General features: G+C 38.7%; 1 protein-coding gene across 3 annotated transcripts in view; it reads left to right on the top strand.

Annotated features, from left to right (window-relative positions):
- Positions 1-5186: 5186 nt before the first annotated feature.
- Positions 5187-11220, top strand: part of MEF2C (myocyte enhancer factor 2C) — a 155099-nt gene continuing 149065 nt past the window's right edge. For 2 of the 3 annotated variants that reach the window (XM_079916164.1, XM_079916163.1), the window contains exons 1-2: positions 5187-5257; positions 7464-7550. The gene's annotated coding sequence lies outside the window, so the exon portion shown is untranslated. Of the gene's footprint in view, positions 5258-5573; positions 5670-7463; positions 7551-11220 lie in introns of those variants that run through there. The other variant, XM_079916165.1, reaches the window with a different exon arrangement.

Raw genomic sequence — 11220 nt, 5'->3', positions numbered from 1 at the left:
CAGATTTAATAGGAAGCCACTAATTTACATTTATGCTAAGCTTCCTTCAATTTAAGAGTAAGATTATGTAATCAATAAGCAATTTAGAAGATGTCTGATGCCTTATTCTGGGCAAATGGATATATAATTATTTTCATAAATCTGACAAAATCAAATATGAATACAAAAAAAAATTCTCTGAGAAGAATGTTATATGGAACACTGACGAGGATAATATAAATTGGTCACCCCAAAACATAAGACTTCTTGATATAATGTATATTGGTTTGATCAACATACTGTCTTAAATGTTTTATATTTATTTCAAATATGAAATGCTCTAATATGAAATAAAACTGCTTTGAAACATGAAAGCTGATAGAAAAGAAGTCAGCTTCTAAAATTTGTTAGATAACTGACATTGAGATGTTTTTCAAGAATATGTGATAGCCCTCGAAAATGAAATAGTATAATGATAGCTAACATTTATTGAGCATTTTCTACATGCCAAGCACTAAGCGGCTACACAAATACAATTTCATGTCCTTTTGTCAGCAAAATTATCATCCAGGGGAGGTTCTGCCACTTTCCCCATTTTACAATGAGGACATTTAGAAAATTAAGGTCAAACAGTTATTAAGCATCTGAGACTGGATTTTAACCCAGGGTCTCTGATTTACTCTTTCCTGTCTGTTGTACATTCTCTGGAAAGGTATTTCCCACAATGTTCATACAATGATGCACAACTTTTCATTAGTGAAACTGATTTTTTAAAAGGTGATCAGACCTTTCATGAGTGTTAGTCACTAAAATGTCTCCTTAAAGGCTACACCACATTCATATTAGGGACACCCTTGAAATTTCCCTTTTGTATCTGCGATTAGTGTCAATTTATGAGGCAGATATCAAATAATCTGCTGCTTTATAATCACATCATAGTTTCTAACAAGCACCTTGTTCATTACATTTGGTTTGGATTTAGTTTTAGCAACAAATTCATCCTTAATGATAATGATTTGCCAACAATCAGACTGTTAAGACTGCAGAGCAAATTCCTAAGTATATTTCTGTTGAGACTTAAATGCAAAGACGTCATTACTGAAATAAGCAAATAACCTCCTAAAGCATCTACCTTGAAGAGGATGACACACGGTTAGACACATATTTGTGAAATATTTTCTGGTGGGGAAAAAAATATCGATTATATCATCTCCTGCTCTCATCATGCCTGTAAGTGAGCAAAGTTTATTATGAGTATAATGAATCAGTATAGCATTGTAGCTAAAGGCATCTATTGGAAACAAAGCAACATAGTTTCACATCCTTTGGCACTTAAGAGCTATGTGACCTGGGGCAGGTAATGTTACCTCTCTTAAGTTTTCGTTTTAAACCTATATAAAATGGAGAGAACAGTACCTTCTAAAAGGTTGTTGTTTAGATAAAAAGAAATAAAGCTTATAAAGCAGTTAATACAGTATTAATCCAGCACTGATAAGTAGTGAGTGGCCATTAAATATTACGCACTCTGAACTTACTTATTTCAACCCACATTCTAATAAGATAGTGTTATTTTCGCACATATACTGCAAATATATCTATATTAATAATATGAATATTATTTATATAGAAATATTTAGCTACAATTTATTTTAAAAACCCTCTATAAGAAATCAGACCTCTTTGGTTTGGGTCTTTGACCCAATGAACTAATGTCCACTGGTAAAACAAACTGGTTTTAATCACTGACTTAAATTTTAAAGTTTTATGGCATTTTACTTTTAGTTCTCATCATATTCCAAAATAATTTAGAGAGACTTTATCCCAAATAATGAAAATTAATTCTCTCTCTACCTAGTAGATTAGAATATAGATATAATTATTTATCTCCTTGTTTTTAAATCTAGTGAGTATTGGAAGCATATAAATCTATGCGTGATCTTGCCTTTTTGAAAAAATACAATTTTATATTGTTTTGCTTGGTTTAAAATTTTAGCTTATAAATGAAATATTTTAGAAATAATTTTTAAGCTCTCAGCTAAGTAAAAAACCATCATTTGGAAAATTACCTAGAGAGAGGAAACAAGGTAATGTGGTAGCTTTATTTTCTCCTTTCAAGAATCTTTTGTCTTAACTTGGTGTTCTTAGTGAGGAGAGCTAACATGAACACCACATATAAAAGGCTTATTAACGATCTTTGAGTCTGTTTTTTTCCTGTAGAGCATATTTATACCTATCATGACATCAATAGGAATCATACACATCCCAAGTGGGACTTTATTAAATAAACAAAAAAATGCAAAATGCCATGGTTTCTGTTTTTCAAGAAGTGGCAAACAGTCTCCTAGACATAGCTGTAAAGATGATTATGTGTCCAACACAGAACTACTTCTAGTAGTTCCCCCCTTCCCAGCAGGCCTCTGCTGAGCCCCGTTGCCATAGATGGCCATCAGACATTTGGAATGACATCAGGAGATAATCTGAGCAAGCTCTGCCCTAAAGAATTCAAGCTAGCAGGAGACCAAAGATATCAATGTCTTCTTGGCTGACAACAGCATAAAAAGGTCAACCAGGGTGAAAAGAGGATGGACGTGGAGTTTCCAGCGCCTTTTCAACAACCAAGCAGCTAACAAGTATAAGGAAGCATACCTCAGGAAAACAAATAAATAAATAAAGACAAAGGAAGCCCAAAAGTATCCTAGAGGCACCATTCCTGTGAAAGGGAAATAAGGCAACCTAGAGCCACTGAGTCAGGAAATTTTAGGATTAAAGAGCTCTCTATCTCTTGAAGGTAAAACTCACAAACAGATCTCATCCAGAACTAATCCCCACCTCTCTTACAACCTACTTCTCCAACTTTTTCTACTGTGACAGCCCAGTATGGGTGAAGATGGAACTTAATGGTGGAGAAGTAGAAATCCTTTGCAGGAGAATAAGAATGGCTAACTTTTACTGCAGTTTACCACTTTCCTAGCTCTGTGCTTCACACTGAATAGCTCGTTGAATCCTCATAACAAAGTTTTGAGGGTAGGCACTTTTAAGTTCCACATTTTATCCATGAGGAAACTGAGGCCAAAGGGAAGTTCAGTAAGTTGTGCATAACCATACAGTTACCACGGGATAGACCCAACTGGCTTTTGATCACATAGATTCTCCCTAGTCAGACTAGCCTTTCATTAGTCAGCCATGAGAGGTTGAGGTTTCTAGCACACTGCAAGCACTTGAAGAATTTAAAAGATTTTCTCTTAGGCTATCAGATTTCAGGGAAAATGGGAAGAATGCTTTCTACCATGAACCACATGCAAATGGTAAATTTGTAAGAGAAATAAGACATTAATTCAAATATGCATCAGCTCAGGAGAAATTCAAGCTTTAAAAAACATTTTCTTGTTATTTTTAAAAATTATTTATCATTCATGAGTACTCTTATCTGAACACTTAGGGGTCCTTCACTAAGGGTTAACTTAAAAGCTAATTACCATAAATGGCCAGAATTAATACCAACATTTCACCCCAAAATAGCAAGAAGAAATATAGGGGATAATCATGGCAAAACCAACCAACCAACCAAAGCATTGAAGTTAGAAAGTTTGTGCTTTGCCTCTAAATCTGTATAATGTCTTCTGTTGTCTTTCATGTCTCAAATAGTGTAATTTGTAATTAAGTTTTGTTCATGTTATAAACCTTTCCAGTCAAATGCCACCCTAGTGATATCAGTCTAAGACATAATCAATATATCTGATAACACCTTCATCGAATTTGAGGAAGATTATGCTTTGCTAACAATTCTCACCTTATGTAACACCTTTCCTCCCTGCCCTTAAGAGTGCTTTCAGCTGTAACTTTAAAAGGATAATTCCATTTCCTCAGAATTTTTTAAATAGAAGTAAGTACAATATTATACCAATTAGTCTCTTTAAAAAGGCATTATACAAATCCAGGACACCACCAATAATAAATTTTTAGTTTGGGAGATAGCATCATTCCCCATACACCTTATTCTTTATTAAATGGAATTTCTTCCTGGAAGAATACTTAGAAATATTTTTCTCTTGTAAAAGGGAACTGTTGTCTAAAATCTTCTGTCAGGTCACCTTTCTGTAGAGTTAATTTGCTTCACTAACCCCAGGCAACTGCCCTGGGCTGGCACAAAGTGTACTATACCCTGTCAGGTGACCTTATCTCCTTTCCAAATTGATGTCATGATTTGGGGGCACATCTCTTAACTTCCCTTCCTTGTAAAAAATTAGTTACTGCATTAAGTGTTCCCTAAGACCTCTTTCAGCAGGAAGATACCGAAATTCTGACTTTACAACTTTTCACACTAGTGCCAAGAAATACAAATGCCAAGAGTGTCCTAAAATTTACTGGTATCATAAAGCAGGTTCTTTCTTTTTTAAACCATATTCATTTGAAATTCTATAGCAGCACATGCCAACAGAACTCTACGTAATGACGGAAACGTTAAAATCGGGCAGTCAAATTAGGTAGCCACTAGCCGCCTGTGGCTATTGAGCTCCTGAAATGTGACTAGTGTATCTGAGGAACTGATTTTAAATTTTATTTAAGTTTATTTAACTCAAAGAACCACAATGTGGCCGGGGCTGCCATATTGGTAGCAGCTTATAGCTTCAAGAACATGACAAGATAAACATTCTACATCTTTAATTTATTCAGCCAGGTACAGCACTATGCCTTTGGAGCACTAATCTTCCCAGAGCTCCATAGACAGAAACACAGCACAGGCATTTCCACTTCGCGCTGATAATTTAGCAAGAGATCCCCGTACTGTTCTCACGTGCAAACCAATAAAGAGAGATGGAAGAGGAAAGGAAATTGGGGGGATTTTTTTTGTGTTTTCTCCCTCATATCCCATTTCTCCTTGTAGTTTGTGGCCTTTCTCTAGCCAAGATGCGTACATATCCACTGAGGGAGCTTCACTGTTAGAGCCAACGGTTGGTTGGTTTTTTAAAACAGTCCTATGGACCCCCCGAGAGCTTGGGCTAATAAATCAAGCTCGTGGACCCCCGTCCTTTCCTCCCGGTGTGCCAGGTGAGAAAGCAGGCTGGCTGGCGCTGGACCCGGGCGGCGGCCCGACCTGCGCGCACCACCCCCTCGCTCTCCCAGGCTTGCGAAGCGCTGCGGCGGAGCGCTCGGGCCGCCTGTGCCGCCGGGCGCCGACAGCGTGCCAGCGCTTTGTGCACGTGCGTGGGTGGGCTCACTCTGTGCGTGGCTCGGCGCTTGCGCCCAGAGTTGCGGGGTCGTCTTTCGCCAACCAAGGGTAAATATCCTCCAGGTCCCCCCACCAGACCAGTAGGGCACCTCCCCTGACGCCGCCACCGCCCGTTTCCAAAACCCACCCACCACCGTTGCGTCCTCCTCCGTTCCCGGGAGCCCGCCACGCGGCCTCCTCGCCAAGCCACCGGCCGTTTGCCTCCCCCGCCAACCCGCTCCCAAGCGGTGACTTCCCCGCTCTAGACGCCACCCGGTGCACGCCCCACCGAGGCAGCTCGGCCTCCCCTCCGCGCGCCCAGGCCCAGCAGGCCCCCAGAAGGGCCAGAGCCCGCTTCCTCCTCGCCTGGGGCGCTCGCACGTGGCGCACTCACCCCCTACCAGCTGCCTCCGAGCTCTAGACACGCTCCCGGGAGGGAGCCCCCGCTCAGCTCCGTCCGCGCGGGGAAAAGTGGGTGGGGGTAAGTGGAGACCGACACAGAAAGGAGGGTATAGGTGGTGAGAGCGGTGTTAGAGGGGAGGACCGGCAATAATTGGCTGGCTTTGCGGCTGCTGCGCCTCTGCTGAACGCCTAGCCAGCGAGGATTCACTTTCCACACAAATCAACCTGAGGGACTGCTGCTGCCCGCAGTCAATAACTCAGCGGACTGAGCTGCTGAAACTAGAGGCGTCCCGGGTCTGGGTCTTTAAAAGGGGCTGTCCGGACTGAATCCCAGCCTTGTTCTTCCCAGACAAAGGAGTGGGCGCCAAAATGCAGGGCGGTATTTTTAACCCCCATGCCTACCCCGATCCCATGTAAAGATCTTTTGAAATTAAAGGGCACACACATAGAGGTATCTGGAAAAAACAGTTAAAAGGGGAAGTGTGAAAATCCTTTCTTTGAATTGAAGGGTTCTGTGATATTTCATGAAATGGGTTAGAATCAATGTTCTGAAGAACATTTAACAATTTTGTAAATAAAAGGTAAAGTCTATTAAATTTAGCCATGCATATGGATACTTTTTAATGAACTACACATTCGCAAGAAAATTAGTGATCAAGCCTTATTTGGGCATACTGATCCAGGAAAAGGAAGAAATGTAATTTGTAGTGGCATTTTAAAAAGCTTTAACATAGCTTTCAGACATTATTTCATGAAGATTGCATTTCTGTAAGGTGAAAAGGCCCTGGGAGATGTGTATTATGATTCCTGCTTAATAGACTGTAAAACCAAGCAGAGCTGGGAGAATGGTAATTCACCAGGTCACCTAGTACTGACTACCAAGTTGAGACTAACTCACTGTGGGCCTGAGTCTAAAAGACTAAACTCACCTAACACCCCTAAAATAAAAGTGGCCAAAATTCTTCATTTCTCCTTGACTGTGAAGCAACTTAAAAATAAAAATAAACTTAAGAATATCAACCCAAATATAGAGGCTTTGTAAGTCTTAATGACTCTTGACTATGAAAAGTCTTCTTGCTAATACAAATTGGAAAATGGTTATTGACCTTCATGGTCTGATATGTCTCAAGGTTGGGAGGACTAGACCATTCTGAAACCAAGGAAAAGTCCATTTGTGTGTTCAAAGCCATTGAAAGCTGGCTTCAAACGGAGACTAGAACACAAGAGCCCTTGTCTGTACTCAGTACAGTTAAACACTCCTTGGAAGGATCAGGTATTATTGGTAATAGAATTCATTAAGTGTACTGAATTCACATCCTTAATCCCAAAGTATTAAAATTGGCTTTTAAGCATATAAAAAAGCCCTTTCAGCAACTTTAGTTGCAACTTCAGTATCCCAACTAGACAAATTTTGTTAGCTTGAAATATGATGGATTTGACTTTCTTCCTTGTAATTCTTCATCAGATATTAAAATATACAAAAATAAAGATAAATATAGGATCTTTAGATATGAGATAAAGGATATGATTAAACCTTGGCTTGGAATAACAAATCCTTTTTATATTGCAGATTCTCAATCACAAGCAGTCCGTATGGTGTATACTGTGCATGGACTGAGGCCGTACCTAAAGAATTTTTGAAATTTAACTATTTGGCACTATTTATATTACAGGTTATAGGTATTATCACAATTAATGATCATTTTAATTATTTTATATTCAATACACGTTCATTTGGTTTAAAATTAGAATTAACATTAATGTTAGTTCAGATTAGAAGTTTTAGAAATAAATTAATCTGAATGTATTTTGGTATCAACATTCTTTAAAAAAAATTTTTTTAACTATTTACCTTGTACTTATGCATTTTAAGGTGCCAAAGAAGAGTTGCAAACTGTGAAGTAACTTCTATGAAGAGATGAAGTGAAGAATGGAAGGCAAATGACTGTATGTGTACGTGGTAAGTGCTTCACATTTGTTATCATCCATCACAAAGTTAATTCATAAAGGTAAAACTGCCACAAACTCTTTGTCATTAAGTACTTATAATGTTAACATGTGTAAAAGTGATAGAGTCTTGCATAACCATTAGGTGACTTATCATATAGCAATACTATACCATTTTGCTTAAAGCTCTCATGTCACCTTTCAGGGCATACCTTTGCAAGTCTGTTTTACAATTAATCCATTTCAGCGGAAGTTTTGTATGTCATCTCTACTGTAACTATAAAAAGATATAACATTTTTTTATGCTCTTGGAATTTGTATCTTACTATTTTTTATATCTGAACTTATATGTTCAGTTGTCATGTTTGTGTTGAAAGTATTCTGGCTGAAGAACAGATACTATACAGTTGAATAATATTGAGGGGTAGATTAATCTATAGACTTTCTTCATTTTAGGGTGGGTTGCTGTGGCAACCGCCCCAGCTTACTTTAGAATAATTTTTTAAAGCTCACTTCAAGAGCTACACCCAGCGTGGGCCAAGCTTAAAAGCAGGCAGACCCAGAGCACAGGTAGACTGCTGATTTAATGTAAGGAAGTAGTAAGAAGTGGAGGGTGGAGTAAGATGATATGCAACCCTGAACAGAAATTAGAAATGAGCTTTCCCTAGAGTTAAATCCTGAGTCATGCTCTCTGTAACTTCTGTGGCACTTTAGTTAAATATATTGCTAAACGATTCTTTGGGGGGAAGAAACAAGTTAATATGTATTTACATGTTTAATAAAGCACTTATGATACTTATTTAATGAAGGAAATGTTTGGTGATTGGGAAGAAAAAAAGCTGGTTTAAATAGTACATCAGTCCCAGACATCATTTTCTCTTACAGGAAGTGTCACCTTTTATTTAACAGGGTAGGCCACTAGCTTCCAATTGGCTTAAAGGGTATAAGAATTTTCTACTTTCCAATCATAGAACTGGAATAGATTGGAGAAATCATTTAACGCGTAAGCAAACTGAAGCCCAGAAAGGACACGCTCGTTAGTTGGGCACAAATCTTGAACCAGAGAATCCAGGCCTCCTAACACCTAGTACATGCTTCTCCCGACACCAGAAAATACTCTCATCCTAGCCAAGTACCATTTGGTGGCCAGCATCAGGACGATTTTGGTTTAAAAAAAAAAAAAAATTCAGAAGTATTTAAAGATGAACACAAAGCATGTCTTGGATTAACCACTTTGTGGATTACCGGTGAATAATTTTAAGTCTCAGGCGGTTTTCTTCTATTGTATATTTCTGCACACTTCTGTTCCACTTCAACTATAAAGGCTCATGGGAGGGAAACAAATGCTAATATTAACTTAGGTCACACATAATTAAGAAGCTAAATCTGCTGAGGGGAATATCTTATATTTTAAAAGGCCAACTGTGATATAATCCAGATCTAAATTGTTTTCAAACTATCCACAATGTGGGGTTATACATACATTTGAATGCTTGTATTATCATTGATAGTTATGGGTTTGTTATAATGTTTATTATTAAATAATTCTTAAAAATGTTAAAAGGTAAAACAGTTTTCTTTTTGAAGGAAAATAAAACTAAAGAGTACTGTGGTGAGAATCATGTATTGCCTATGTCTTATTTGCTCATGTAAAATAAGCTGTTACAATTCATTATGTTAATTTCAGACATTATGGCAATAAACAAATGTTCCTACAAACAATTTGCTTTGTCAGGACGTTTGTGAATCTCGAAAAATTAACTTCCACCCTGTATAGACGTATCTTAGTATTCAAAATGTCAATGCACCTTTAAATTTTTGGATTTTTTCTTGAAGTTGTACCTTAAATGAAAACCTGATACAGATTATCTCTGCCATATTATTGAAATGAATTCATGGTAGTAGCAAACTCACCAGATGAAAAGCAAACAGGCAAGCAAATATATTGTAGATACTAATCTGCAAGAAATAATAGTGTTTCAGATAGTTTTTGCTTTGTGACAGTTTGCCATGCTCTCCTATAACAATGGCAAAAGATTCATCGATTCTGGGCTGATAGTCACAATGGAGATGAGCCAGAAGCCTGAAGATTATTCAGATCTAGTTGTACTTGCCTGTAAAATCAACCTTCCCCTTTCAAGTGAAGCCTTGGGGCAGACACCTAAATGTTGAGCCCACTCTTCTGAGAAAAGCTACTCAGATCAAATAGCCCCTATAATGAAGAAGGAGGCTTTTTGATTCACACTGCCCTCATGCATTAAAATAGTCTGGAGGCACAGTGCAGAATTTAACGGGAAATGGAACTAGTCATTGAGTTAAACACATAGTGCTGAGAGGAATTTTTTTAAAGTGAGGAAATATCTTTAATTAGCTAGATATTTCAGTATACTACTATTGTGTACTCTGGTACATTCAGTATTTTTATTTCCCCAATGTATTTTCTCTTCTTCTTTTCACAATATTAAAAATTTTTAATTTGGTTTAAACATTTTATATAGTCTGTAGTTCTACTGGCATGTAATCTTATCTTTTCATGGTTTGTGTACTAGTTGGTATATTTTATCTTTGGCTTTATTGGGCGTGGTGTAATTGGATAGGGAGGGGAGGTGCTCAATCCCTAGTAGCCTTTCCTAAATCTTGAATATTAACCTTTTTTCTTTTTGATAAGGAAAAGTATTTACTGGGCTTAAACCTTAGTATAAGTATCTTCCTTATCAGTCTCTATTGCTGCTTCCTGTGCAGCTGAAACTCTTCAGGATAAGTGAAGTCATCAGCTATCGGATAGGGAAGCCTAATGCATTTGGGAAGTTGGTTTAGTTTACATGTTAATGCCTTGGATAAAATCCAGTAAGGTGTGGAAGAGATATTGTGGGAGAAGGGAGGGGGAAATCTCCGAGGAAGCTGCCGCCTCGGTAAATATTTCCAACCTGATTAGAAAGTTCATGGCCCGGAGATGAAGTCGAGAGTTCAAATACTGGTAATCCTTTTATTATTTTGTACATTACTAACACTTGAGAAGCGTTTCGGCTCCCTTTCTAGCCCTCCAGCCTCTCAGGGCCGAAACCCGCGTATTCTGGGCGTGAAGGAAAAGCGCGCTGGAATCGAGTGCTGCAGACATCCTGGACTGGGGCTTTTACGCGTGAGTAACGGAGGAGCGCTCGGACCGGTGGAAGAACGAAGTGGTTAACGCGTCTCCAAACTAGTGGGGGGGGAGTCACAAGAGCAACTATTAGGGTCGCGCTCCTATTGGTCAGAGGAAAGATCCCGACTTTAGAAGGACTTTCCTGCAGGCTGGCTCGCAGCGTCCCCGGGGAGCGAGCGCGCAGCAGCCGGAGACTCGGTTCTCCGAGCGTCCTCAGAGGCGCCGGCAGTGAGCAGGGAGCCGCCGCTCGCGGCGTTGTCTTCATTTCGAGCAATAAAGAATTGTCATTAGGTTTGCGTATGGCATGTGCCATTACCCCACCGTAAAACTAAAATTAGCAAAATGTCAGGAATGGAAAGATTGATTCACCAAGATGCAATTATCATTTAAAAGTGCTTGATTGAGGTACTGATGTTCAGTGATTTATTCTGCATACCATATACATAATTAAAGTAGTGTAGTGGAGTAATTTATCAATCTAGTTGAGACGGGAGGGGTGAGGAGGGAACTGCTGTTATGTTTGTTTTATTAAAATGCTCCG

The sequence above is a fragment of the Stenella coeruleoalba genome (genome assembly GCF_951394435.1).
Source record: "Stenella coeruleoalba genome assembly, chromosome: 3".
In the NCBI taxonomy this organism is placed as follows: domain Eukaryota; kingdom Metazoa; phylum Chordata; class Mammalia; order Artiodactyla; family Delphinidae; genus Stenella; species Stenella coeruleoalba.
The sequence above is the reverse complement of the archived record's forward strand: the minus strand, read 5'-3'. Positions and strand labels throughout refer to the sequence as shown.